The sequence below is a fragment of the Microcaecilia unicolor genome, chromosome 8, assembly GCF_901765095.1.
Source record: "Microcaecilia unicolor chromosome 8, aMicUni1.1, whole genome shotgun sequence".
NCBI lineage: Eukaryota > Metazoa > Chordata > Amphibia > Gymnophiona > Siphonopidae > Microcaecilia > Microcaecilia unicolor.
The window spans coordinates 112,855,214-112,869,443 of record NC_044038.1 but is presented as its reverse complement, the minus strand read 5'-3'; positions in this window follow the sequence as shown (position 1 = coordinate 112,869,443).

Genomic DNA, 14,230 nt, shown 5'->3' with positions numbered 1-14,230 from the left:
GAAAAAGGTTTAAAGTTAGTTTGGAAATTTTTAATGGCGTTAGGTGAAGAAAGTGTGAGATGTTTCTTAAATATGGTTTTATTTTTGAAGGAATAACCCATGATTAAGTGGGGATTGTACTATAAAATGTTCCTTGCTGTTTTGGGTACAAGTCAGGTTAAAATGTGACTTTGAAACTCTCTATATAGGAAGTTTTGCAGTAACTTCTATGGGGAAGGGACAGTTAAGATTCTAAACAGATCAGAGAAAAAAAACAGTCTTTAGCTGATAAGCTGATTGGTTGAGTGATGTCAGATGTTCCTCTAGGGGGGGGTGAGTTGCCAGGGAGACTGCTGAGGGAGCTGAAGAAGATGGCTGTGAGCATGGAGAGTGAGAAAGAATAAAACGTTTGCTGGGTGTGTGAAACCTAAGGAATAAAAGTATATTTTATGAGTTTAAAATGAAATGTGACATTGAAAAAGGGTACTTTGATATTGAAAGTGAGCTGAGGTGAGTGTGAAGGGTGTTTCAGAGATAGAACTGGGTTCCAAGAGATAAAAAGTAAGTTACAATTTTGTAGAATGAGAGTCTGTATGCTAAGGTATTAGGTGGACACATGGCTGCCTACTCTTTTTAGAATAGGGAACAACAATTGACTCCTGTTGAGAGAGACTGGTAGAAGTGTGGGAGACTGTGATTTCTGCTAGTAATTATACTAAATGAGAGAAACTATAAGGGTGTCAGGGAAAGAAATGTGCTAGAATTTAAAGGGGGATTAAGGGGAAATTGAAGGTGAATCTGTTATTTGGAGAAAGAAACTTTTAGGCTGTGTCTGTGGAAAAGGTGTGTTGTTTGTGAGTGCTCTGAGTTCAGTGCAAGGGTTGTCAGGTGGCAGACTATGCCCTGCTTCTGTATGAGGGTGCTGTATTTTCAAGATTGATCTGATAGCTGTGCAGGGAAATGTTATGTTTTTATGTGAAGTCTGTGAGATGGAATGTTGTATTACTATTTGAATATGGAATGGGTTACTGTGTGAGATCCCTGAATGCAGTGCAAAAGCCTTCTTCTGCAACAGTTTATAATAGGGAATTAACAGTGAGAAATAGGCTGTGAAGTGAGTACTCCTTTAACTTATTTTATTTCAATTAGAGAGTGTGGCCACAGTATTGAGAACTGATTAATTGTCACCAGAGTGGAGTCAATTCCTGAACAAGCCCAGGGAGTTTTAAGGTTTTGCATCCGGTTATTTTCCTTATAAGTGAGGTTTAGTGAGAAGAGATTGGTGAATTATCCTCTGCCGGATTTCCAGCTGAGCTCCAACGCAAGAAAGACCTCACCTAAATAAATTCAAACACAGCTAAGTGACATTGGCAAAGGGTGTGGAAAGATATTTAGGTTTTTTTTTGTTTACAACATTTTAAGGGAAAACTAAAGAACAGAACATCATCAAATATAACCAATCCATGTTTTCCTGACTTGCCTAAGTGTTCTGGATTCAAGTGAGATCCTTGCACAAACATCCATAATACCCATAAAGACTCAAATTCTGACATCAATAGCAAGGAAAGAGTATAAGACAATTTAAATATTTATCTGAAAAGGTTCTTTTCTGCCTTTTTAGGTGATTTTGTTGAAAGAAACAGAAAAAGTTAAGGGTATACATGTAAAACTACATTTGAATGTTGAATATGTTATTGCAGTTCTATTAAGCCACACACTAATTATGAATTTGAGTTTATTTGAATGAAAATTTGTTTGCATTTGTATTCAATAAAGAAAAAGATAATTTGCAAATCTGAAGGTGCGGTTCTTCCAGTTCAGGAACAAATCCTAAATTTAGCTTCTTTTCCTCCTTTATTCTTTGAGAGTAAAGGACGAGGTTAGTTTATTTGTTCCACTCCCTCGGCTGTGAGTGTGTGTTCCCTGGATATTGGCCATGACTACAACAATCAGGTATCTGGGAGCACATCACTACAGTCCAGCCGAGAGGGATGGTAACAGTACCAGTGTACCTGAATGTAACTCACCTTGAGCTACTACTGGAAAGGGTGGGAGCAAAATCCAAATAAATAAATTTATATAGTGTGTTCAGTATCATTTGTATATTGTTAACCCATTGTGATACTTATATTTGATGCATATTCATTGGGGAAATCCTGAAAACCCAACTGGATCAAGGCCCTCGAGGACTGAGGTTGGACACCCCTGCCTCAGTTGCTCCCCCCCCCCCCGACTCCAGACCCCCTGGCTCAAGCCCTACTCACCCCCCCCCCAAAAGATCCAAGCTCCCTCACTTTCCCACCCCCCAAAAGGGGGTCTTCAGGCAGGAGCAATGCCCAGTCCTACCACTAGGGGCACTATTTTGAGGACAGTGTCAGACTGGGCGGGAAGAACTTGGATTTGCTCCTGACTGAAGACCCCTGGACCACCAAAGTTTCAGACTGTAGGCCCTTTAGGGGGTCTAGGGTCCTGTGAAGGGAGTTGAGAAGTAGAGGAAGTGAGGGGGCTTGGACCTTTTGGAGGGGGTCTGGTGCTAGGGGAGGTGACTTAGACCTTTATGGGGGTAAGCAGTAAGCCAGGGGCCTGCACTCCTGGGTGGTAAAATAACCCCAGCTAATTTATGGGCCCTAATTCTACTTGTGTTTTATCACTGAAAGTGTGTTAAAGTATTTACAGAGTAAAAGCATGCATATCTGTGTTACTCTGTAAAGTGAATGATACATACCTGTAGCAGGTGTTCTCCGAGGACAGCAGGCTGATTGTTCTCACGACTGGGTGACGTCCGCGGCAGCCCCCACCAACCGGAAAAAAGCTTCGCGGGACGGTCGGCACGCAGGGCACGCCCACCGCGCATGCGCGGCCGTCTTCCCGCCCGTGCGCGACCGCTCCCGCCAGTTGAATGACTAGCAAAAGATGAAACACACAACTCCAAAGGGGAGGAGGGAGGGTAGGTGAGAACAATCAGCCTGCTGTCCTCGGAGAACACCTGCTACAGGTATGTATCATTCACTTTCTCCGAGGACAAGCAGGCTGCTTGTTCTCACGACTGGGGTATCCCTAGCTCTCAGGCTCACTCAAAACAAGAACCCAGGTCAATTGAACCTCGCAACGGCGAGGGTACAACAGAAATTGACCTACGAAGAACAACTAACTGAGAGTGCAGCCTGACCAGAATAAATTCGGGTCCTGGAGGGTGGAGTTGGATTTACACCCCAAACAGATTCTGCAGCACCGACTGCCCGAACCGACTGTCGCGTCGGGTATCCTGCTGGAGGCAGTAATGAGATGTGAATGTGTGGACAGATGACCACGTCGCAGCCTTGCAGATCTCTTCAATAGTGGCTGACTTCAAGTGGGCCACCGACGCTGCCATGGCTCTGACACTATGAGCCGTGACATGACCCTCAAGAGTCAGCCCAGCCTGGGCGTAAGTGAAGGAAATGCAATCTGCTAGCCAATTGGAGATGGTGCGTTTCCCGACAGCGACCCCTAGCCTGTTAGGGTCGAAAGAAATAAACAATTGGGCGGACTGTCTGTTGGGCTGTGTCCGCTCCAAGTAGAAGGCCAATGCTCTCTTGCAGTCCAATGTGTGCAACTGACGTTCAGCAGGGCAGGTATGCGGCCTGGGAAAGAATGTTGGCAAGACAATTGACTGGTTAAGATGGAACTCCGACACCACCTTCGGCAGGAACTTTGGGTGGGTACGGAGCACTACTCTGTTGTGATGAAATTTGGTATATGGAGCATGAGCTACTAGGGCTTGAAGCTCACTGACCCTACGAGCGGAAGTAACTGCCACCAAGAAAATGACCTTCCAGGTCAAGTACTTCAGATGGCAGGTATTCAGTGGCTCAAAAGGAGGTTTCATCAGCTGGGTGAGGACGACGTTGAGATCCCATGACACAGTAGGAGGCTTGATAGGGGGCTTTGACAAAAGCAAGCCTCTCATGAATCGAACGACTAAAGGCTCTCCAGAGATGGCTTTACCTTCCACACGATAATGGTAAGCACTAATCGCACTAAGGTGATTCCTTACTGAGTTGGTCTTGAGGCCAGACTCTGATAAGTGCAGAAGGTATTCAAGCAAGTTCTGTGCAGGGCAAGAACGAGGTTCTAGGGCCTTGCTCTCACACCACACGACAAACCTCCTCCACTTGAAAAAGTAATTCTTTTTAGTGGAATCCTTCCTAGAGGCAAGCAAGACCCGGGAGACACCCTCAGACAGACCCAACGCAGTGAAGTCTACGCCCTCAACATCCAGGCCGTGAGAGCCAGGGACTGAAGGTTGGGGTGCAGCAACGCCCCGTCGTTCTGCGAGATGAGAGTCGGAAAACACTCCAATCTCCACGGTTCCCCGGAGGACAACTCCAGAAGAAGAGGGAACCAGATCTGACGGGGCCAAAAGGGCGCTATCAGAATCATGGTGCCGCGGTCTTGCTTGAGCTTCAGTAAGGTCTTCCCCACCAAAGGTATGGGAGGATAAGCATACAGGAGGCCGGTCCCCCAATGGAGGAGAAAAGCGTCCGACGCTAGCCTGCCGTGTGCCTGAAGTCTGGAACAGAACAGAGGCAGCTTGTGGTTGGTCTGAGAGGCGAAAAGGTCCACCGAGGGGGTGCCCCACTCTCGGAAGATCTTGCGTACCACTCTGGCGTGGAGCGACCACTCGTGCGGTTGCATGACTCTGCTCAGTCTGTCGGCCAGACTGTTGTTTACGCCTGCCAGGTACGTGGCTTGGAGGAGCATGCCGAACCGACACGCCCAACGCCACATCCCGACGGCCTCCTGACACAGGGGGCGAGATCCGGTGCCCCCCTGCTTGTTGACGTAATACATTGCAACCTGATTGTCTGTCCGAATTTGGATAATTTGGCAGGACAGCCGATCTCTGAAAGCCTTCAGTGCGTTCCAGATCGCTCGGAGCTCCAGGAGGTTGATCTGCAGATCCTTTTCCTGGAGGGACCACAGACCCTGGGTGTGAAGCCCATCGACATGAGCTCCCCACCCCAGGCGAGATGCATCCGTCGTCAACACTTTCGTGGGCTGTGGAATTTGAAATGGACGTCCCAGTGTCAAATTGGTCCGGATGGTCCACCAGAGCAGTGAAGTGCGGCAACTGGTGGAGAGGCGGATGACATCTTCTAGATTCCCGGTGGCTTGGAACCACTGGGAAGCTAGGGTCCATTGAGCAGATCTCATGTGAAGACGAGCCATGGGAGTCACATGAACTGTGGAGGCCATATGACCCAGAAGTCTCAACATCTGCCGAGCTGTGATCTGCTGAGACGCTCTGGTCTGCGAAGCCAGGGCCAGGAGATTGGTGGCCCTCGCTTCGGGAAGGTAGGCCTGAGCCGTCTGGGTATTCAGCAGAGCTCCTATGAATTCCAGAGACTGGGTTGGCTGGAGATGGGACTTTGGGTAATTTATCACAAACCCCAGCAGCTCCAGAAGCTGAATAGTGCACTGCATGGACCGGAGGGCTCCTGCCTCCGAGGTGTTCTTGACCAGCCAATCGTCGAGATATGGGAACACGTGCACTCCCAGCTTGCGTAGGTAGGCCGCTACCACCACGAGGCACTTGGTAAACACTCGTGGGGCAGAGGCGAGCCCAAAGGGCAGCACACAATACTGAAAGTGCCGTGCGCCCAGGTGGAATCTGAGATACTGTCTGTGAGCTGGCAGTATCGGTATGTGAGTATATGCGTCCTTTAAATCCAGGGAACATAGCCAATCGTTTTTCTGAATCATTGGCAGAAGGGTGCCCAAGGAAAGCATCCTGAACTTTTCTTTGACCAGGAATTTGTTCAGGCCTCTCAGGTCTAGGATGGGACGCATCCCCCCTGTTTTCTTTTCCACAAGGAAGTACCTGGAATAGAATCCCTGCCCTTCCTGCCCGGGTGGTACGGGCTTGACCGCATTGGCGCTGAGAAGGGCGGAGAGTTCCTCTGCAAGTACCTGCTTGTGATGGGAGCTGAAAGACTGAGCTCCCGGAGGACAATTTGGAGGCAGGGAGGCCAAATTCAGGGCGTATCCGCACCGCACTATTTGGAGAACCCACTGGTCGGAGGTTATGAGAGGCCACCTTTGGTGAAAAAATTTTAACCTCCCTCCGACCGGCAGATCGTCCGGTACGGACACTTGTAGGGCGGCTATGTTCCCGTGGATCCAGTCAAAAGCCCGTCCCCGGCTTTTGCTGTGGAGGCGCAGGGGGCTGCTTAGGCGCACGCTGTTGACGAGAACGAGCGCGCTGGGGCTGTCCCTGTGCCTGACGAGGCCTTCGGGCCGGCTGGTTGTACCTACGCTTCGCAAAAGAATAGGGTGCAGCCTGCCGGGCCCAGGAAAAACGTCCACCTGTGGAGGTGGATGCTGAAGGCGCCCGGTGGGAGAGCTTGTCGAGAGCGGTTTCCCGCTGATGCAGTTGGTCCACCATCTGCTCGACCTTCTCACCAAAAATGTTATCCCCCCGGCAAGGGACGTCGGCCAGTCTCTGCTGGGTGCGGTTGTCCAGGTCAGAGGCACGCAGCCATGAGAGCCTGCGCATCACTATACCTTGGGCCGCAGCACGAGATGCCACGTCACAGGTGTCATAGATACCCCTGGACAGGAACTTTCTGCACGCCTTCAGCTGCCTGACCACCTCCTGATAAGGCCTGGACTGCTCCGGCGGGAGCTTCTCGACCAGGTCCGCCAGTTGCTGCACATAGGTCCGCATGTGAATGCTCATATAGAGCAGGTATGATTGGATGCGGGTCACGAGCATGGAGGATTGGTAGGCCTTCCTCCCAAACGAGTCCAGAGTGCGAGACTCCCGCCCCGGGGGCGCCGAGGCGGTATCCCTCGAACTCCGTGCCCTCTTGAGAGCAGAATCCACGACCGCTGAGTCATGGGGCAATTGTGGCCGCATTAGCTCTGGGTCGGAGTGGATCCTGTACTGGGACTCTGCTTTCTTGGGAATGGTGGGGTTAGTTAATGGTCGCACCCAGTTCCGAAGCAGCGTCTCCTTAAGGACATTGTGCAGCGGCACCGTGGAGGACTCTCTAGGTGGTGATGGATAGTCGAGGACCTCGAGCATCTCGGCCCTCGGCTCTTCCACAGAGACCACGGGGAAGGGAATGCTAATAGACATATCCCGCACAAAGGAGGCAAAGGAGAGACTCTCGGGAGGTGAGAGTTTCCTCTCCGGTGAAGGCGTGGGGTCCGAGGGAAGGCCCGTAGACTCCTCTGAGGAGAAATATCTAGGGTCCTCCTCTTCCCCCCACGAGTCCTCATCCTCGGTGTCGGACATAAGCTCATGTAGCTGAGTCCTGAACCGGGCCCGGCTCGACGTCGAGGCACCAAGGTCTCGGTGTCGTCGAGCGGTGGACTCCCGCGCCGGCGGGGACGGAGCTCCCTCCATCGACGTCGACGGGGACTCCACCTGCGTGGCGGTCGAGACCGGCACCGCAAGCGGCGGCGGGGGTCGACGGCCCCGGCGCCGGGCTAGAGCTCGCCGGCGCCACAGTCATCGGCGCCGAGGGCGCAAGCACCCCCGGCGCCGGCACAGCCTGGCGCATCAGCCCTTCCAGGATCCCCGGAAGGATGGCTCTGAGGCACTCGTCCAGGCCCGCTGCCGGGAAAGGCGGTGGGGCCGGTAGGGGTGTCGGCGCCAGAAGCTGCTGGGGGCCAGGAGACGGCACCGAGGTGCCGGAACCCCGACGCGTCGGTACCTCCACAACCGACGGAGACCTCTCCTCTCGACGATGACGCTTTGGCGTCGCCTCCTCTCCGATATCCGGATGCACCGAGGGCGACCGGTGACAAAGCTTCTTATCTTTCTTACGATGCCCGTCACCGGCGCCGGAAGGCATGGAGGAGGAGGAGGTCGATCCCCCTCGGTCTCGAGGTACCGGGTCAGACAGGGTTCGGTCCCGTGGCCCACGAGCTGAGGGAGTGACCGGGGCCGACTGCCCACGCGGCCTCTCACCCCCACTCTCACCGGAGGACCGGCGGGCCGACGGGACCTGTTCTCCTGGGGTCGCTGCCATCGGTGCCGATGTCTCGGGCATCGATACCGGTACCGAAGGGCCGGGCGTCGATACCGATGCCTTCGAGGTCGACGTTGAGGGGCCGGCGCAAGTTCCAAAAAGACGGTCCCGCAGAACTTGCCTCGCAACCTGAGTCCGTTTCCGGAGACCGAGACACAGAGAACACGACTTGATATTGTGCTCCGGCCCGAGGCACTGGAGGCACCAAGCGTGGGTGTCGGTCTGCGAGATCGGCCGGCCGCAGCGACCACACTTTTTAAATCCACTCGGGACCTTCGAGGACATCGACGGAAAAATCGCGTCGGCGAAGTCAAAGTCGTCAATGGTAGCTGAAATCACACCACGAAAAGGAAAACGACCGTGCGGCCACTAGGCCGCAATGCAGCGTCCCCGCTGGAAGCGAGGGAAAAAAGGGAGCGCGTGCTCCACACGCGCAGGGTTTCTTTTTTTTTTTTTTTTTTTCAAAAAGAAACCGGACGGTAACTAAACCTAAATAAAGAAAAAGCACGATCGGCGTAAACGCGATCGAAAATCCGGCGGCTGAATCAGAGAGAGCGGCGGGGCACGACTCTCTCCAGACGCGGAAAAAAAGGAACTGGCGGGAGCGGTCGCGCACGGGCGGGAAGACGGCCGCGCATGCGCGGTGGGCGTGCCCTGCGTGCCGACCGTCCCGCGAAGCTTTTTTCCGGTTGGTGGGGGCTGCCGCGGACGTCACCCAGTCGTGAGAACAAGCAGCCTGCTTGTCCTCGGAGAACCCACAGTGACAAATATCGCCACAGACCCTTTAAGGCTACAATCTATTTAGGAAGGATAAAGATAGTCATAAAGATGGAGGAGTAGATCTGTATGTTAGAAACTATATTGCAGTGACTGAAATGCCAGGGGCCTGGGGTAAGGAAGAAGTGATATGTATCACCTTGAAAAGAGAAGATGGAACCTCTATCACATGGGTGTCGTCTACAGACCTCAGACATATTCGGATGAACTAGATGAAGACCTGGTTACAGATATCCAAGAGTTGGGAAAGAAAAGAGAGGTGCTGTTGCTGGGAGATTTCAACCTACTGAATGCGGCTTGGAAAGTTCCATCTGTAGAATCAAAAAGAAGTAGAGGGATCATGGATGCCTTTCAAAGTGCTCTGCTTAGACAAATTGTGACAGAACGCACGAGGGAAGAAACGATGCTGGGAGTGGAGGAGTGGCCTAGTGGTTAGAGCACTGGTCATGCAATCCAGAGGTGGCCAGTTCAAATCCCACTGCTGCTCCTTGTGATCTTGGGCAAGTCACTTAACCCTCCATTGCCTCAGGTACAAACTAAGATTGTGAGCCCTCCTGGGACAGAGAAATATCCAGAGTACCTGAATGTAAATCACCTTGAGCTACCACTGAAAAAGGTGTGAGCAAAATCTAAATAAATCTGGTGTTTATAAATGGGGAAAGTGTGTCTAACGTCCGAGTGGGTGCCCACCTGGGCAGCAGTGGTCATCAAACTGTTTGATATAACAACTAAAGGAGAGGGCAGTCACCCAAAACTCAAAGTCCTGGATTTCAAACATGCTGACTTTAGTATAATGGGGGAATTCCTGAAAAAAGAGCTGATGTAGAAGTAGAAAGGCAGTGGTTTAGGCTGAAAGGAGCTATAAATTAGAGAATGACATGGGGACAAACTTTGTCCCCATCCCCACCCCATCCCCGTGGGTTCTGTCTCTGTCCCCATCCCCACGGTTACTGTGGATCCCCGTCCCCGTGCCATTCTCTACTATAAATATAGCTACTAACTTTTACGTAAAGAGAGTAAACAAATGCAAGAGAAAAAGGAAACCAATATGGTTCTCCAAGCAAGTGGCTGAGAAAATAAAAGGGCTAAAGAGTTGGTGTTCATGAAATTCAGGAAAACTCAAGAGGAGTGTTGGAGGAGGCGGAAGGCCTCCAATTATTTAATATACAGAATTAATTCCTCATATTTTTGGACAGAGAGAAATGAAGGTTTCTCTCTTTCTAATCATGGGAAAAGCTTGCTGGAATAGCAATTACTCTCTACCCCTCCTCTTGCCAAGTCAGGTAATTGAACCTGATTGCCCACGATCTCTCCCATTGAATATGGTCAGGCCTCAGGGAATCCAGCAGGCAGAATTCTTTCCCATGCCCTTTGAAGTAAGGCTACTTCAATCCAAGAGAGAATTACCCTTTTTGTAACTATGAGAGGAAAACCAGGTAACACCTTATTTCTTTCTCTGCCTTGAACAATAAGATCAAACACTATATCTCCCTGATAGACAGATCTCTGGAGTCAACAGCAATAGTTCTATTACGCATCTCTTTGAACATAAGAAAATCTATGTTATGACATAAACACAGGGTCTGAGCTGACAGAGAGATGTAACACCTCTAAAGGGAAGCAGTTTTAACTCGTCTTTAGAATAAGAATGACCTGGGCTTTCAGAGGCTTGAAACATATCACCTCTATAGGAAAGTAATTAACTTTTGTCTCCTCTTCTTAGAATTAGAATAAAAGATAAGAATAAAGGGATATACTAAGATAAATAGATCAAAAGTTCTGAGAAATATATTCTTGTGTGAGAAAAGCTGTAAAGATGAATAAAAGAGATATAACATCCAAAACATTTGGACAAGAGACCAACTGCATCTTCAACGGAAATGTAAACAGATGCTATGTATTTCTTTATTCACAGGAGATCCTGAGTGACTGTAAGATGCTAATTAAGGGGGTGAGAGAAACCCTCCTCCTTCTTGTGCTCCTTTTGTATTAAAAGGGAAAAGAAACCCTATATAATATGTCTCTGCCAGATAGGAGGTTGGTCAGTGTGCAGCACTTTTGGCCTCACGCCAGAGAACTGGGAGACTGCCCGGACCAATTTTCCATTGTAATTTCATTTCTGTATATGTACTCATTTCTGTCCTATTCTCTAGACTATACCTATTTCTTATTATTTATCCTAAATCTCTGGATAAAGAAATAAACCAGTGTTACCCGAGAAGCGCTTCTCTTGGTTTCTTCCATTTTGTTTTTACTTGTTGTAGTGTAAATAGTCCTTAACCAGCTGTCCAGTTTCTAAAGATAACAGTTGAGAGGATTTGTCTGCGTAGTACTGCTGGCCTGATTGGACTCCGCAGGCAGCAAGAACAGGCGCAAACAAAAGTGGTGTTTCTACTTGGTTACTCCGAGGACGGACCAACTACCGCCCGGCTTTTTCTGGACCGGAGTCAGCCGTCTGCTAACAAGTGCAGGTGTTGCAACGGTCAATGTCCAGAGAGTGGGCCTCAACAAGGCAACTGACCAAAGGATGAAAGTGTTTGGATCTTAAGAAACGTAAGCAACCAGCGAGGCACAACCGGTAGGCGAATAGTGATAGGCGAACGGTGAGAGAAGACAGCGTGGTAAGTACTTAATTTCATTTTGTGGGGATTGTCTTTGTATTCTTTTATTTGTGCTTTCTCTCTCTCTCTCTTCATTCTAAGACTTTAGATTAGAATCTGTTTAGTTGTAGTCATGCAGACTCCATTGGAGCAGGTCTCTATGGCAGTTCCAGCTTATAGAAATGAAATTTTAAAGTGCCACCAGAAATGGGTTAATGGAACTAAAAACTTGAGCATTAATTGGCCTCAGTCAGGCAGTTTTGACAAAGAAATTCTAACAGCTTTGAAATTGTGGATAGAATGTACTAAAGACAAAGAAATATAGTAGGGAGAGACATTTAAATCTGTGGGGATTATGGGACAATATGGCAAGAAGTGGTTATGATCAGGCAGCCCAAACCCCTCCGCCATATGCGGCAGTCTCCAAGCAGTGTATGTTAGGGGAAGGGTCTGCAGCACAGCTCACAGATTCTAAACATCCAGATCAGCTGCAGCCGCCCATATGGCCTGCTGCTGCTGGTTATACTGCACCCATTCCCTTAGCTCCAGCTATGGATAGGTCTGAAAAAGAACTACCGGCACAGCCTAAAGCAAGGCCAGACACACAGCCATCCATAGGACAGGCAGGGCAGGTTCCCACTGCTCCTGTACCCACAACTTCAGGTGGGACAGCTCAGTGTGATCCCAACCTCCCTGAAGGAACAGTGAAGCAGGTGTCTATTGAATATCCTGATACAGAGGGGGGCGATAGTATGTGGATTCCTGAATCTTACTGGATTACAGGGATACTGGATGAAACTGAAAGAAGCCAAGAGAGATGCGAAAGCACGGGAAGAAATGGAAATGTAAGGACGAGTGACAAGAATTTTTTGCAGGTATATTAGTGAGAGGAGAAAGAGTGAAAATGAAATTGTGAGACTGAAAGGTGCTGAGAACTGCTATGTGGAGAGTGATGAGGATAAAGCAAATACGCTAAACAAATACTTCTCATTGGTGTTCATGGAAGAAAATCCTGGAGAATGAATGCAGTCAGCTGCCGAGGGTATATCTGGGATTGGAGTGGATAGTGCACTGTTCTTGGCAGAAACAACTTCAAAATCTGAAAATGGACAAAGCTATGGGGCCAGATGGGATAGATCCTGGGATACTGAGGGAGCACAGAGAAGTCCTGGTGGGACATCTTAAGGATCAATTTAATAGATCTTTAGAGACAAGAGAGATTCCACAGGATTGGAGACAGAAAAGTGGAAAACTACAGGCTGGAGTCACTGCTGAAGGAAAAGATAGTTACCTTTCTAGAATGCAACAGGTTGCAGAATCCAGGCAATATGGCTTTAACAAAGGAAAATCCTGCAAAATGAATCTGACTGATTTCTTTGGCAGTGAAGATAAAGGGAACTGTGCTAGATGTAATCTACTATTACTACCACTACTTATCCTTTCTATAGTGCTATTAGACGTATGCAGCGCTGTTCACTAAACATGTAAGAGACAGTCCCTGCTCGACAGAGCTTACAATCTAATCAAGACAGACAAACAGGATAAATGAGAGATAAGGGAATTACTTATGGTAGGAATGGTAAAACAGACATGGGTACTGAACAAGTGAATAGGGGTTAGGAGTTTAAAGCAGCCTCAAAAATATGGGCTTTTAGACATACTGATTCAGAAAGTCTATTCCAGGCATATGGTGCAGCAAGATAAGAGGAATGGAGTCTAGAGTTGGCAGTGGAGGAAAACGGTAAAGATTTTCAAAGGGCATTCAACAAAGTACCTCATGAAAGACTCCAGAGGAAATTGGAGAATTGTGGGATAAGAGATAGTGTCCTATTGTGGATTAAAAACTGGTTAAAAGATAGGGTTAAATGGTCAGTATTCACAATGGAGAATGGTAGTTAGTGGGATTCCCCAGGGGTCTGTGTGGGGACCGCTGCTTTTTAACATATTTATAAATGACCTAGAGATGTGAGTAACTAGTGAAGTAACTAAATTTGCTAATGACACAAAGTTATTCAAAGTTGTTAAATCACAAGAGGATTGTGAAAAATTACAAGAGGACCTTATGAGACTGGGCATCTAAATGGCAAATGACGTTTAATATGAGCAAGTGCAAAGTGATGCATGTGGGAAAGAGGAACCCGAACTATAGCTATGTCATACAAGGTTCCATGTTAGGAGTCACCAACCAAGAAAGGGATCTAGGTGGTGTCGTCGTTGATGACACGTTGAAACCTTCTGCTCAGTGTGCTGCGGCGGCTAAGAAAGCAAATAGAATACTAGGTATTATTAGGAAAGGAATGGAAAACAAAAATGAGGACATTTGTATCGCTCCATAGTGCGACCGCACCTTGAATATTGTGTTCAATTCTGGTCACCGCAACTCAAAAAAGATATAGTGGAATTAGAAAAAGTGCAGAGAGGGTGACGAAAATGATAAAGGGGATGAGACGACTTCCCTATGAGGAAAGGCTAAAGCGGCTAGGGCTCTTCAACTTGGAGAAAAGACGGCTGAAGGGAGATATGATAGAGGTCTATAAAATAATGAGTGGAGTGGAACGGGCAGATGTGAAGCATCTGTTTACTCTTTTCCAAAAATAATAGGACTAGGGGGCATGCAATGAAGCTACAAAGTAGGAAATTTAAAACGAATTGGAGAAAATGTTTCTTCACTCAGTGTGTAATTAAACTCTGGAATTCGTTGCCAGAGAATGTGGTAAAGGCGGTTAGCTTAGCGGGGTTTAAAAAAGATTTGGACGGCTTCCTAAAGGAAAAGTCCATAGACCATTATTAAAATGGACTTGGGGAAAATCCACTGCTTATTTCTAGGATGAGCAGCATAAAATGTATTGTACT